Source organism: Epinephelus lanceolatus, chromosome 3 (assembly GCF_041903045.1).
Source record: "Epinephelus lanceolatus isolate andai-2023 chromosome 3, ASM4190304v1, whole genome shotgun sequence".
Taxonomy (NCBI): domain Eukaryota; kingdom Metazoa; phylum Chordata; class Actinopteri; order Perciformes; family Serranidae; genus Epinephelus; species Epinephelus lanceolatus.
In genome coordinates, this window is record NC_135736.1 from 50,080,653 (window position 1) to 50,097,044 (window position 16,392).

Here is a 16,392-nt window from a genome sequence, read left to right on the forward strand (position 1 = left end):
GACTTGGAGAGACTTATCCATGCATTTGTTTCTAGTAGGTTAGACTACTGTAACGGCCTGCTCACTGGCCTCTCCAAACGGGCCGTAAGACAGCTGCAGTACATCCAGAATGCTGCTGCTCGGGTCCTGACCAGAACCAGGAAGTACGAGCACATTAGTCCTGTGCTCAGGTCTCTACACTGGCTTCCTGTGGCTCAGAGAATAGACTTTAAAGCAGCTCTGCTTGTGTACAAGTCTCTCCACGGCCTAGCACCAAAGTACATCTCTGACATGTTAGTGCCATATGAACCATCTCGGACTCTGAGGACCTCAGGGACCGGCCTCCTGCTGGTGCCCAGAGTCAGGACTAAAAATGGGGAATCAGGATTCCAGTTTTATGCAGCTAAAATCTGGAACAGTCTTTCTGAAGATGTGAGACAGGCCTCTACTCTGACAATGTTCAAATCTAGGCTCAAAACAGCTCTATTTCACTGTGCATATGACTGAAAGGATCTTATCTGCACTCTTCTCTTTTAAAGCTCATTTTATAATGATTATTTATGTTTTTATTTTGTATTGTGATTTTAATGCATTTTCTTGTTCTGTAAAGCACTTTGAATTACTTTGTGTACGAATTGTGCTCTACAAGTAAAATAGCCTTGCCTTGCCTTAATGTGTGTTTAATGTGTGTTTAATGTGTGCTTAATATCGATCGTATCAAGCGCCTGTGTAAGTCTACAAAGCTTCAGATCCATCATATTTATTTAAAAGAACTCTTAACGGAGTATAACTCAATGGTTAAAGCTGCTCGGGCCTCTTATTTTGCTGACCTCATTTCCTCCAATAAGCAGAATCCCAAAGTTGTTTTTGACACTATAAATAATCTTGTTTGTTCCCAGCCCCCTGCGGTGCCCATTTTTTCTGTTAATGACTGTAACAACTTTCTGTCGTTTTTTGTCAACAAAGTTGCTAGTGTTAGAGCAAGTATTACCCCTTCCTCTGCTCTTCCCCCTGCTCCTTCTTTACAGCAGCCTATACTAGATCGTTTCTCACTCATTTCCCTACAAGATTTAACTAAGCTAGTGAGCAGTATGAAGACGTCCTCCAGCCCGTTAGACATCTTGCCCACGTCTCTACTGAAAAAAGTTATTGGTTCCATCGGCTCTTCCCTGCTCTATATTATTAACTGCTCACTGGTTTCTGGCTGTTTTCCCTCCTATTTTAAAAAGGCGGTTGTCCAGCCGCTTCTTAAAAAGCCCAATCTGGACCCTTCATTATTTAGCAACTTTAGGCCCATTTCTAAATTGCCTTTTATTTCAAAAATCTTAGAAAAAGTCGTTGCTAACCAACTAGTTCCTGCCATAAACAAGCATTGTATTTATGACAAATTTCAATCTGGTTACCATCAGCAGCATTCCACTGAGACAGCACTTCTTAGAGTATCTAACGACATCATGATGGCCTCTGACACTGGTAAATGTACCATCCTAATGCTGCTCGACCTTAGCGCAGCCTTCGATACTGTGGATCACCACATCCTGTTAGATAGGCTCAGTAACTGTGTTGGCATTTCAGGCAGTGCCCTTGACTGGTTTGCCTCCTACCTCTCTGGTAGAAGTTTCTCTGTAGCATCTGGTCCTTTTATGTCCGAGTCCATCCCCCTTTCTTGTGGGGTGCCCCAGGGCTCAGTGTTGGGTCCAATTTTGTTTGCTCTGTATATGCTACCTCTTGGAAACATTATCAACAGGTTTGAGAGTGTATCTTATCATATGTATGCAGATGATATTCAGCTGTATTTTTCCTTTTATCCTGACAGGACTGACAGTCTGAATGTACTGCATGACTGTTTGTCTGCAATTAATGACTGGATGGTCAACAATTTCCTCCAGCTTAACGCTGCTAAGACGGAGGTCCTTATTGTCACTCCTGACTGTACTGCTTCTAGGGTGGCGAGCTGTATTGGGTCCCTGTTTTCAAATATCCGCTCTAACCTGAGAAATCTCGGAGTTATTTTTGACCAGGCCATGCACTTCGATAAACACATTCACATGTTGACCCGTACATGCTTTTTCCACCTTAAAAACATTGCAAAACTGACATCTGTTGTATCACATGCTGAACTAGAAATGATCATTCACGCCTTTGTGTCATCACGTCTGGATTACTGCAACTCTCTTTTCATGTGTCTCAGTAAAACTCATGTAGATCGCCTCCAACTGGTGCAGAATGCCGCTGCCAGGCTGTTAACCAAATCACCCAAAAACTGCCACATTACTCCCGTCCTGGCCTCCCTACACTGGCTTCCTGTCAGCTTTAGGATCCTGTTCAAAATCCTTGTTTTAACTTTCAGAGCCCTTCATGATCAGGCACCTGAGTATCTGTCTGACCTGCTGCATGTCTATGTTCCCAGTAAGACACTTAGGTCGGCCGATCACGGCCTGTTGGCAGTTCCTCGCACTAGGCTTAGAACTAGAGGTGACCGGGCCTTTGAGTCCATTGCACCCAGATTGTGAAACGCCCTCCCACAGAACCTGAGAGCCGCAGCATCGGTTGATATCTTTAAGAAGCACCTTAAAACCTACCTGTATAGGCAGGCATTCTTTAACTTGGCTTAAGTGTTTTAGTTTTGCAACAACTGTTTCATTTTTGTGTCTCTGTATGTGACCTGTATGTTTGTATGTATGTATTCTTGTTTGTATTTTAATCCTGTGAAGCATTTTGTGAGTCCTCTCTGTGAAAAGTGCTATACAAATAAATTTTACTTACTTACTTACTTAATATGTGTTTAATGTGTGCTTAATGTGTGTTTAATGTGTGCTTAATATGTGTTTACTGTGTGTTTAATGTGTGCTTAATGTGTTTAATGTGTGCTTAATATGTGTTTAATGTGTGCTTAATGTGTGTTTAATATGTGCTTAATGTGTGTTTAATGTGTGTTTAATGTGTGCTTAATGTGTGCTTAATATGTGCTTAATGTGTGCTTAATGTGTGTTTAATATGTGCTTAATGTGTGTTTAATGTGTGCTTAATGTGTGTTTAATGTGTGCTTAATATGTGTTTAATGTGTGCTTAATGTGTGTTTAATGTGTGCTTAATATGTTTAATGTGTGCTTAATGTGTGTTTAATGTGCGCTTAATATGTGTTTAATGTGTGCTTAATGTGTGTTTAATGTGTGCTTAATATGTGTTTAATGTGTGCTTAATGTGTGTTTAATCTGTGTTTAGTGTGTCTAATGTGTTTAATGTGTTTAATGTGTGTTTGTGTGTTTAATGTGTGTTTAATGTGTGCTTAATGTGTGTTTGTGTGTGTTAAATGTGTGCTTTATGTGTGTTTGTGTGTTTAATGTGTGCTTATTGTGTGTTTAATGTGTTTGTGTGTGCTTAATGTGTGCTTAATGTGTGTTTAATGTGTGCTTAATGTGCGTTCAAAGTGTGTTTAATGTGTGCTTAATGTGTGTTTGTGTGTTTGTGTGTGTGTTTAATGTGTGCTTAATGTGTGTTTAATCTGTGTTTAATGTGTGCTTAATGTGTGTTTAATCTGTGTTTAGTGTGTGTCTAATGTGTTTAATGTGTTTAATGTGTGTTTGTGTGTTTAATGTGTGCTTAATGTGTGCTTAATGTGTGTTTAATGTGTGCTTAATGTGTGTTTAATGTGTGCTTAATGTGTTTACTGTGTGTTTAATGTGTGCTTAATGTGTGTTTAATGTGTGCTTAATATGTGTTTAATGTGTGCTTAATGTGTGTTTAATATGTGCTTAATGTGTGTTTAATGTGTGTTTAATATGTGCTTAATGTGTGCTTAATATGTGCTTAATGTGTGCTTAATGTGTGTTTAATGTGTGCTTAATGTGTGTTTAATGTGTGCTTAATGTGTGTTTAATGTGTGCTTAATATGTGTTTAATGTGTGCTTAATGTGTGTTTAATGTGTGCTTAATATGTGTTTAATGTGTGCTTAATGTGTTTAATGTGCTTAATGTGTGTTTAATCTGTGTTTAGTGTGTGTCTAATGTGTTTAATGTGTGTTTAATGTGTGCTTAATGTGTGTTTGTGTGTGTTAAATGTGTGCTTTATGTGTTTGTGTGTTTAATGTGTGCTTAATGTGTGCTTGATGTGTGCTTAATGTGTGTTCAATGTGTCTTTAATGTGTGCTTAATATGTGTTTGTGTGTTTGTGTGTGTTTAATGTGTGCTTAATGTGTGCTTAATGTGTGTTTAATCTGTGTTTAGTGTGTGTCTAATGTGTTTAATTGGTGCTTAATGTGTGTTTAATGTGTGTTTGTGTGTGTTAAATGTGTGCTTAATGTGTGTTTGTGTGTTTAATGTGTGCTTAATGTGTGTTTAATGTGTGCTTAATGTGTGCTTAATGTGTGTTTAGAGTGTTTGTGTGTGTTTAATGTGTGCTTAATGTGTGCTTAATGTGTGTTTAATGTGTGTTTAAAGTGTTTGTGTGCTTAATGTGTGTTTAATGTGTGCTTAATGTGTGTTTAATGTGTGCTTAATGTGTGTTTAATGTGTGTTTAATGTGTTTAATATGTGCTTAATGTGTGTTTAATGTGTGCTTAATGTGTGTTTAGTGTGTTCTTAATGTGTGTTTAATGTGTGTTTAAAGTGTTTGTGTGCTTAATGTGTGTTTAATGTGTGCTTAATGTGTGTTTAATGTGTGTTTAAAGTGTTTGTGTGCTTAATGTGTGTTTAATGTGTGCTTAATGTGTGTTTAATGTGTGTTTAAAGTGTTTGTGTGCTTAATGTGTGTTTAATGTGTGCTTAATGTGTGTTTAATGTGTTTAATATGTGCTTAATGTGTGTTTAATGTGTGCTTAATGTGTGTTTAATGTGTTTGTGTGCTTAATGTGTTTAATGTGTGTTTAATGTGTGCTTAATGTGTGTTTAATGTGCGTTTAATGTGTGTTTAATGTGCGTTTAATGTGCGTTTAATGTGTATTTCATGTGTGTTTAATGTGTGTTTAATGTGTTTGTGTTTTTTAAAGAGGGTTACTATGGGCTGAAATATGTGCCACCAGAAACTGAATTTGAATCATTTATATTTGAATTTGAATTTCTAAACTTGAATAACTGCATTGAAAAACTGAATTTGAATCACATAATTTGAAATTGTATTGTTTAATTTGAATCAATGCATTGAAAAACTGAATCTGAATAGTATCATTTGAAATTTAATTTATTAGTTTGGAACTGAAGTCCAATCAAATTTGATCCTCACTGAAAATTCAACTCTCTGTATATCTTCACATTCAGTTCTCACAATTCAACTGTGAGAACTGATTGTTTAATGTTTAAATTATTGTTTAATATAAGTAACAAACACATTAATACACAACTATTTAAAAGACATTAGCTTTCTATTGGTACTATTTCTGACCACGGAATTTAATTTCTGTGTATCACTAAATAAAAGGGCATGCATGGCATGGTGACTAAGTTCATCAGTTGCTCTTGATTTATAAAATACATTATTTTTCGTAGGATTCCTGCTGTTCAGTAAGAGCTATGCTTTCTGTCTCTGGGCTGTGAGTTAGTATCTGCACTAAATCTTACTTCAGTGTTCGAGTCTCTTCCTTTCACAGCCCTGCCTTTCATGTTATTCACACTCAGCTCAAGCATTGCGATGTGACAGTGTTCAACCTAAAGTAAAAAAATATGAAAGAGGAAGCTGGGTTTGTGTAACAGTCTTACACAGATCACTTATCTCTACATTTCCTGTAAATAAGCACCTTGACAGTTATGCTATAGCGTCTACACGAGAAAATATGATGAACAGAGTTTTGTGCGACATTGATTGCGAACATATGCAACATTTGGGGGGTTGTTTTTCATTATCTGAAGTAAGGGTCAAAGGACACAAGGTGTCGTGTGGTGTACAGATTATGTAGCCCCCCGAGGCAAGTTGTGATTTGTAGTATTGGGCTATATCGCAGGCCCCACAGAGTCTCCATGACTTTTGACTATCTTGGTATTTAACATGTTTATCTTATTTTCTCTTTGGCAGTGATGGGAATACATCATTGTCTCCCAAACTGGGGGTGTAGGTGTATTTTTTACACATGATAGAGTGTGTTTTTTTCTTTAGGATGGATTGACTTAGCAAAAACTGCAAAAACTACTAATGCATACAAAAAAGCTGCAAGGCAGACGTCTGTGCTGAAGTGTTGTTCACATGCAAATAGTGGGGGTTTGAAGCAGCTCTCCATGTTTCTTGGAAGTCATGTGATGTACAGCTAACCAATCGGTTTCTGTCACTCACAGTAGGACAATTTTAAATTGGTCACTGTCCTCACTGTAACTGTCTGAACTCTGACAAACCTTCCTATAGTTTCTTATAAGAGTAAAGACAATGGAGGTTGACTTTTCTTGCAGCTGAACAACTCATAGAAACTCAGAGCCAGTATCCTCTTGGCTCATCTGTTTCAACTTTAAGGCCTCTAGTTCCGCAGACCGGGTGAGGCAGAGGCGGAGGCGGAGGCGCAGCGCACCTGCGCTCCGCCAACTGGGTGTGGCCAGGCGGATTTTGCAAGTTTGGCAGACCGTGCGCCTGGCGCAGCTACTCCTCTTTCCCACCTCCGTCCCTCCTACCGGCGCAAGTCGGAAAGAGGGAGGAGAGAAGGCGTGGAGTGGGTTTTACACACATCACAGCGATCAAATGAGCCCCTCTCCTCGCCCTTAAATGCACCGCATGAAGGCGTAATGAGAGTTTACTCAATTCGCCATGGCAGAAGAGAGCAGCAGCGTCAGACGGCCAAACTTCTCCCAGGAGGAAACTGATGTTTTGGTCCAGGAGGTCCAAGCTTGCAGTGTCCGAATATACGGAACTGTGAGCAGACCTCCATGGGCTCTCTCTATCGCAGTCTCACTCTGTTTCTTTTCTTTTGACTTTTCTAAGATGACAGATGCTGAATATATACTCCCTATCTGATGCTGTGGCCGTTTGTGGTTGGCTGAGAGGGATGTGAACTCATTAGTTTGCAGGCTGTGTTTCCATTAAACACCAAAAACCAACTAAAAAATAATATTAAAACACATTTCCCGTCTCAGGTTTGTAGATTTTATTGATGCCACACAATTATTTTCAATGTCCTGACTATAACACCAACTACTATTATCCAATGTGAAACAGAGCTCAAGCTTTTCACTTAGAACACCGGTGCTAGGAAGAGCATCGTGATTTCCATCAGTCTTCAACACTGCTTCTCCTGTTGTCAGTACTAGCCTACTGCTGCTTTCATCACCTGCTGTAGAAAAAAGAAATCACTGTATAAGAGTGCAGACATTTTTATATTATATACACATCTTGTACACATGGTTACATTCACAAACATATGGCCATGTGTAAACCGCAAAAAGCTGAAACTCTACACGAAATTATAGCATTATTACTGCTGGGTTTTTTTTTGTTTTGTTTTTTTAAATAAGATTATCTATTTGGCCTGTTGCTTTAGGACAGCATGAATTGGGGAAATAGAGAATGGGGGAATGACACGGGCCACTGACTGGGATTGGGTCTGCGACCGCTGCGGCAAGGCAGTGCCTCTGTGCATAGGGTCTGTGCATGCTGCGTACAGCCTACACTCCTGACCAGGTGATGAAACCGGCAGCAATAGGGTCGTCAGTAGCTTCGTGGATAGTGCCGATGTGGTGTAGGAGTGTAGTCTTCATCACTATCCCCGCTGTCAAGACAGCTGTCGTCACTTTCGACTGGTGGAACCCTGGTTTGAAGTCCACCAGGGGCCTGTATCAGGAAGCAGGATTAATGTCTTAGCGAGGTAACTTCAGGGTTATCCCTGGGTTTTCGGTCTCACGAAGCCGGTTCAGTTCTTATCGGGGTAGATCACCATGGTAACTTACTCTGAACGGCTATCCTGCTCCGGAGCAGGGTAAGTTCAGGGTTGAATCTGATCCTATAAAAAGCACCACCCACTGGCCAATCAGCTGTTGATGGCTGACAGAAATGCAGCCCAGTCATGACGGGAAGTTTAATTCATTTGATTGATTTTGATTTGAAAGTTTATTTTGAACATTAAAACAGAAAAGAAAGCAACAACAACAGACAATGAAAAGATTGTTCAAAAAGGAGTGGAAAGAAGTGGAACTTTCATCCCACCCCTTCATAAGAAAGAAACTGATCATTTGTAGACACTTAATAGCACCATTAATTAGTGCCAACATTTTTTGTTGTTGGAGGAAATGATCCCTGTTAAAGATAATGGGCCTAATTGGCAGCTTTGCTGCTGGAAATGTGGAAAGTAGCCTATCATGTCTACACTTCATGGTGTTTGAGGGATTTTCCTTTTTGTTTTTTAAAGAGGGACACTAGCTATATTTCTGCGCAGCTGTTAATTTCTAACACAGCTCAATATCAGGATGATTTTATTCAGACTATCAATTTGGTGTTGGTATGATTTAATTGTGACGTCAGCTTTAAGCTTTATTGTAGCATATATAACGTTATGATAAAGAAGACCAATTTATCAGACGCAATGATGTTAGACGATAATTGTAATACACGCAATTCATCTGTGCAGCATTGATTTCATGGGATTCAAGGGTGTGATCAGTGTCAGATGTACAGGTACAGGTACTGTAGCTACTTGAACCAGTGATGAGTCATTTAACCTACACATCATTTTATTTGCTGCCTTGTTTTGTCTTGATTTTTCCCTCTCTCCTCCTCTATTTCTTCTTTCCTCACCCGTTTCTTTTTCTTCTCTATTATGTGATTTCATTGATGTTTTGACAGGGGAATTTCTTTGATAAGCTTTTAGTGGCTTCTAACGCATGTTTCCTCCTCCTGCAGCTGCCACGGTGTTGGCCTTTTCTCTAATGTTGCTTTTCTCCTCCTCATATTTTAGTAGAATTAATCTCTGATCCTCACGAGAAATACTTTTTTCCCCTCACATACGGCGCTCTGTGAGGACTCTCATGATTGTGATTGGTCCGCTGCGTGCGCGTTCACGGCTCTTGATAAAGCAACCCTGGGTTGAGTTACCGAGTTGATATCCAGCGTCGTGATACCTTTTATCCTGATTGCCATTGTTAGGGTTAGTCAACCCAGGATAGGTCTGGGTAACCCAGGAAAGGTTGATCTCGCTTTGTGATACAGGCCCCTGGTCGCTAGAAATTAATTAGAGTGGCGTTTCCCAAAGAAAATGCATGTGAGTGCTGAAATCCACCTAAATACAGCATTATTTCTATGCTGCCGTTATTGCTGAATGTGGCGAATTCGTGAGTCGCGACAAACATAAATCTTCAAATAACGTAAAAATTACTTGCCACATGAAGTCTATTCCAATATGTCAGCTGTAGAAACAAACAGTAAGCTGGCACATATTGTTACCTTAGCACAACTTACCTCATATTGAACAATTTCTCCAAATTTGCAGCCTCCACACGCAGCAGTTGTTAGCCAAATGGTTAGCTTCCATGAACTGGATGTAGTTGTCACTCCAACCGGTCCGACTAGAAACCAGTGCTTGCAAAAGAAAAAAACTCGGCTTCCGGAGAGATGAAAATATTGAAAGTGCATGAAAGGCCCGAATCCAGCCCGTTATCCGTTTTTTCCATTTTCCATTTAAACAGAAAATCAGAAATCGGAAAACGAGTCGTTACCCGTTTTTTCATTTTGGTTCTGGAAACAAATACTGAAAAAACAAGTCATTATTTAGAATCCGTGTACCATTTGTTCATTCTATTTTCAATTTAAAATCAAAAATCAAAAAACGAAAAAACGGTTTGTTTTTTCATTATTCGTTTAATAATCAAATTCAAAAATACAAAACACGGTTTGTTTTTCTTATTTTTGATTTTATGCTCACATGCTTTTGATTTTTCATTTGATCCAACTTGCGTGACCCGGAAGCGCATTGCATTAACTGGATAAAAAAAAAATTAGACACCTTATCTCATAATTACACAATTAATAGCCTAATTAATTACATATGTGGAAATAGCCTGTGTCGTCCTTTGTTACTCATTTCAATGCTGCAGCCACAGTGAAGGGGGTGAAATAATTGATCCAGGAGTAGCTGCAGTGCGCAACAACAACCAGCAGGTGGCACATGTGAGTGGTAGAGATACAGCGTCCAACTGAAACTGTTTGAGAATTAGCAGTACTGTTATATTTTCTGCCGGACCTGTACAGTATACTAACTCGTTACACAGTCTTAATTTCATAAAGGACATTTATACTATGATATTTAAACCAACCATTCGTATTATGAAACATGAAATTAAACTTTTAGCTTCTGAAGTATTTATTTAGACAGCTCTGATAGAGCTCAGGATTTATCAGGAGGACGCTGCTTTACTCCAAACAATTTCACCTATGAACCTGAACTGTGTGTGACCTTTTGGATGTGTAGAAGAACACCGAACATTAATTAACATTAGATCCTGATACATTAGATCCAGATAGGCTAATTAATGAAGTTAGGCTGCTGTGTGTCGTGCATAAATGTGCACAGCATCTCTCTCAGTGGGGAGATGCACTTATCGTTTCTACTACGGTTGCATCTCTGCAGGTATTTAATAAACTCAAACATCTTTTGGGGAGGGGGTGTTTAATAGTCAGCACTCCCGCACCTCCAACTGAAATCATGTTCTCACAACTATGGGTTCACCCGCTAATTTATGCGCCATTTACGAACCACATTCACAACCAAATGTATTTCCCTGCACAACCAAGAATGAACAATCGTCCGACAAACAATAACCCATAAAATTACAATTCAACATGTTTAAACAAAATCAACAACAGCTGCCAAGAGTTACAGTCCTTACAACATTAGCTAATGTGTTGTCACAGGTTAGGTTGTCAAAATGAAAGTAATAACAGCTTAAATCCCTGAGGAATTACGCTAGCATCAGTGACAGTTGCATCCACTCATATGCAGTTACCTTACGTTACAGTTCCCTCAAACAATATCACGAAGCACAATACAAACCATATAAACAAGTTATCTATTAAGGGTACACTACTGATAAAATCTGAAGGTGCTTAGGTGACATTTACCCACCTGAAAGAATAAATTAAAACATTCTGCTGGTCTTCAGTAGCTTTACTCTAGGTGTAACTGCCAACTCTACACCTATACCCAACTCTGCCTATATGTCACACACACATTTGCAGTTCTACACATTGACACTGAGATCATTAGGATAACAGGGAACTTAACACTGACCGTTGTAGTATAAATGTCCTTTATGAAATTAAGACTGTGTAACGAGTTAGTATACTGTACAGGTCCGGCAGAAAATATAACAGTACTGCTAATTCTCAAACAGTTTCAGTTGGACGCTGTATCTCTACCACTCACATGTGCTACCTGCTGGTTGTTGTTGCGCACTGCAGCTACTCCTGGATCAATTATTTCACCCCCTTCACTGTGGCTGCAGCACTGAAATGAGTAACAAAGGACGACACAGGCTATTTCCACATATGTAATTAATTAGGCTATTAATTGTGTAATTAAGAAATCTTTTCTTGCAATTACGAGATAAGGTGTCTATTTTTTTTATCCAGTTAATGCAATGCGCTTCCGGGTCACGCAAGTTGGATCAAATGAAAAATCAAAATCAAATTTTAATTGTGGCCCATTTTTCGATTTGCTATTTTTGATGTGAGCATAAAATCAAAAATAAGAAAAACAAACCGTTTTTTGTATTTTTGAATTTGATTATTAAACGAATAATAAAAAAACAAACCGTTTTTTCGTTTTTTGATTTTTGATTTAAATTGAAAATGGAATGAACGAATGATACACGGATTATTTAGTTTTTTCATATTTGGTTTTATTTTGAAAAACGAATGAACGAATGACACACGGATTATAAAGCCTCCACAAAAATAGCATTTTAAGTCCTGTATGGGATTTGTTACACACAGGACTCGTCATCCTAGAGCCAGAACCAACTTTACAGTTTTATATCACAGTGAGTATTTTGCGGTTTAAAATGTGTTTAAAAATCACTGTAGGTGAAAAGACACTCAGAAAAGGCTCAAAAGTTTTCTCACCAACTATTTGAAGATACACCTCACTTTATACAGAGGTTTTTTTAACAGAGTATTAAAGGACCTAAAAATTTATTTATCAAGCTACAGTAACAGTCTTACACACACACACACACACACACACACACACACACACACACACCTGTGGGGAAAACAGTCTGACAGCATGTTTATGTTTACTGTTGGTCCACACCGCAGCATGCTACCATAGACATATATACATAGACGCCGCATCAAGCGCTGAGCCGTACGTCAACGTCGCCGCCATATTGGATGTGGCAAGGCTGTGCTGTAAACTAATACAAGTGAATGGACTTAATTTCATAAAGCGCCTTTCTTCAAAGAAATTTACGTTAATGCCTCTCGTTTATTCATTCACACACACACTAATATACTTGGGAAACAGTTAGGCACCAAAAACAATGTATTTGATCTTCTCAGATGGCTAAGATAAGAACTTTATTGATCCCACACAGGAGCAATTCACCTTACATCAGCTATAGAGAACAAGGTAGTGCCGGAAAACATTACACAGTATGTATATACACACACACACACACACACACACACATATATACACATTTGTATATATATATATATATATATATATGTATAATGTGAATATACACACACACACATACGTATATTGTAGCGACCCTGCATTAAATGTTCTGTTATAATGTCAGTGTTCTTAGTTAATGGCATGTTTGGGATTGAATGAGTATAGGTAGGGGGCGGGGTGCGAGTGTGACGGGAATGAGGGCAATGTGTGAGGGTGCTGGTGTGTGTATGAGCGAGCTGGAGGAGAGAGCAACAGGGCACAGTTGGAGTTACAGCTAAGTTCTTGTTTGTTAGTTGTTTTGGCGTGGTTATGGCCAACAGTAACCTGTACTGTTCAGTAATAAACGGTGGTCTGCCGAATAACTGCGTCATACTTTCCACACGTCCTGGCGGATGCTATATATATATATATATATATATATATATATATATATATATATATATATATATATATATATATATATATATATATATGTGTGTGTGTGTGTGTGTGTGTGTGTATATATGTGTATATACATATACATACAGTACAGGCCAAAAGTTTGGACACACCTTCTCATTCAATGCGTTTTCTTTATTTTCATGACTATTTACATTGTAGATTCTCACTGAAGGCATCAAAACTATGAATGAACACATGTGGAGTTATGTACTTAACAAAAAAAGGTGAAATAACTGAAAACATGTTTTATATTCAGGTCATCTGCCGCAGCACTCCATCACTCTCCTTCTTGGTCAAATAGCCCTTACACAGCCTGGAGGTGTGTTTGGGGTCATTGTCCTGTTGAAAAATAAATGATCGTCCAACTAAACGCAAACCGGATGGGATGGCATGTCGCTGCAGGATGCTGTGGTAGCCATGCTGCTTCAGTGTGCCTTCAATTTTGAATAAATCCCCAACAGTGTCACCAGCAAAACACCCCCACACCATCACACCTCCTCCTCCATGCTTCACAGTGGGAACCAGGCATGTGGAATCCATCCGTTCACCTTTTCTGCGTCTCACAAAGACACGGCGGTTGGAACCAAAGATCTCAAATTTGGACTCATCAGACCAAAGCACAGATTTCCACTGGTCTAATGTCCATTCCTTGTGTTTCTTGGCCCAAACAAATCTCTTCTGCTTGTTGCCTCTCCTTAGCAGTGGTTTCCTAGCAGCTATTTGACCATGAAGGCCTGATTGGCGCAGTCTCCTCTTAACAGTTGTTCTAGAGATGGGTCTGCTGCTAGAACTCTGTGTGGCATTCATCTGGTCTCTGATCTGAGCTGCTGTTAACTTGCCATTTCTGAGGCTGGTGACTCGGATGAACTTATCCTCAGAAGCAGAGGTGACTCTTGGTCTTCCTTTCCTGGGTCGGTCCTCATGTGTGCCAGTTTCGTTGTAGCGCTTGATGGTTTTTGCGACTCCACTTGGGGACACATGTAAAGTTTTTGCAATTTTCCGGACTGACTGACCTTCATTTCTTAAAGTAATGATGGCCACTCGTTTTTCTTTAGTTAGCTGATTGGTTCTTGCCATAATATGAATTTTAACAGTTGTCCAATAGGGCTGTCGGCTGTGTATTAACCTGACTTCTGCACAACACAACTGATGGTCCCAACCCCATTGATAAAGCAAGAAGTTCCACTAATTAACCCTGATAAGGCACACCTGTGAAGTGGAAACCATTTCAGGTGACTACCTCTTGAAGCTCATGGAGAGAATGCCAAGAGTGTGCAAAGCAGTAATCAGAGCAAAGGGTGTCTATTTTGAAGAAACTAGAATATAAAACATGTTTTCAGTTATTTCACCTTTTTTTGTTAAGTACATAACTCCACATGTGTTCATTCATAGTTTTGATGCCTTCAGTGAGAATCTACAATGTAAATAGTCATGAAAATAAAGAAAACGCATTGAATGAGAAGATGTGTCCAAACTTTTGGCCTGTACTGTATATATATGTATGTATATATGTGTGTATATATATGTGTGTGTGTGTATATATATATATATATATATATATATATATATATGATGTATTTTTTTTCGGCACTACCTTGTTCTCTATAGCTGATGTAAGGTGAATTGCTCCTGTGTGGGATCAATAAAGTTCTTATCTTAGCCATCTGAGAAGATCAAATACATTGTTTTTGGTGCCTAACTGTTTCCCAAGTATATTAGTGTGTGTGTGAATGAATAAACGAGAGGCATTAACGTAAATTTCTTTGTAGAAAGGTGCTTTATGAAATTAAGTCCATTCACTTGTATTAGTTTACAGCACAGCCTTGCCACATCCAATATGGCGGCGACGTTGACGTATCGCAGCAGCGGGCAAACCCACTCGATGCGGCGTCTACGTATATATGTCTATGCATGCTACAAGCTAACAAGCTAACATCGAGCGAGCTTGGCCCAACAACAGCCTAGGCCGCATCATGAGCAGCGTAAAATCAAACTAATGTCTAATTTCTGCTTTGTTTTATTGACACACAGCAGCACAGGTACTTACAAAGTGTGTGGGCACCGTAAAAACTCGTGTTTGTGCTGTCAGCTCCTTCCCCTCGGTCCCAGAGTCCCGGTGGACGGAGAGACGTCTACACATTTGAACTAGTCGAAGCAGTAACAAGTGCTTGCGCATGCGCATTACAGCAGTAACACAGGTTGTGTTATTTTTCCATGAATGACGTCAAATGACTCTGAAACTAAAAATGTCCTGAAAGCTTCTTGTTGGCAGCACACAGACTATACAGATCCATATTTATGACATTTTATATTAAACATTAAATACATTTTAATTACAACTTCCTGTAGACGTCATTTCACCCAGCAGAGCATTATGAGTTTGGAGAAACACCTTCACACTAATTAGTGTCATCTCTCTTTTAACCAACAACTAAACGATCACAACAATTAAACTAAGTTGTAATTCTGACACGCTGATGCTGTGACCGCATTGAAAAGAAGGTGAACAGAGGTCTCAGACGATCAGACCGAACATCACCCTGAAGTATCCGCTGACACCCCGGTTGGTGCTCAGAGGGAATAGTTGATGTAAAAACTTTTAATTTTGAACCTTTTCTGAGCATCTTTTCACCGGTGACCATAGTCATTTTTTAGACGTCTTTTGAATGGGGAGATGTCCGCGAGGTCACCTCAGGGTTACTTAACTCTGAGTTTTCACTAACTCTGTTTTCTACAAAGTGCTAATATGCTAACATGCTAACTCATTTCCGGGCTTTGGGACTCGCCCCTGTAGATTCAGTAAAGGGAGATAAACCTATAATATGTCAGAGCCCACCGCTGATAGAAACACAGACCGGTCGTTATCTTACCTCACTGTACTGATGTTGGAGCTGCCCAAAGGTTTTACAGTCCTCACTCGATCACAAAGATCATGAGACGGACTGAAAGCAGGAAACAGGAAGCTGCTTCATGCTGTAGTTACACACTGAGCTGGTCGCCATCTCTTTTTATGTCTTCCGTCGACTCACATTAAGGAAGTGGACCAGTGCCCTCTCTCTAATGTCACTCTTGGCATTTGTGTTTCCATTGTCAGTTTAGACGTGCCGTGCCGTGTTGTGCCAAGCTGGACGCAGATCGAACTTTTCCAGGGTAGGTCGAAGAGCCAGCCTGCCCTCGCTTCTCCCCCTTCCCCCCCTCTGTCTGCAGGAAACCAAACAGGAAGGTGTCTTTAACAGTCTCTGTGTGTTCAGCTCTCAGTACGTCTGTAGCTTCTGACTGAATCCCTGTGGTTTGGAGTTTAGTTTCTCTCCTGCGTCCTGTTTTCACTTCACATATCTGCTATATATATGTATTTATTTTTTTTTTAAGAGATATTTTTTGGCCGTTT

At 39.4% G+C, this 16,392-nt stretch overlaps 1 protein-coding gene across 15 annotated transcripts in view; it reads right to left on the reverse strand.

Moving 5' to 3' along the window:
• LOC117255668 (NACHT, LRR and PYD domains-containing protein 3-like) overlaps positions 1–16,307 on the reverse strand; it is a 78,272-nt gene extending 61,965 nt beyond the window's left edge. For 4 of the 15 annotated variants that reach the window (XM_078166671.1, XM_078166670.1, XM_078166664.1 and 1 more), the window contains exon 1: positions 15,875–16,295. The gene's annotated coding sequence lies outside the window, so the exon portion shown is untranslated. Of the gene's footprint in view, positions 1–15,051; positions 15,150–15,874 lie in introns of all 15 variants that reach the window. The other 11 variants (XM_078166673.1, XM_078166667.1, XM_078166663.1 and 8 more) reach the window with 10 other exon arrangements.
• Positions 16,308–16,392: the final 85 nt, after the last annotated feature.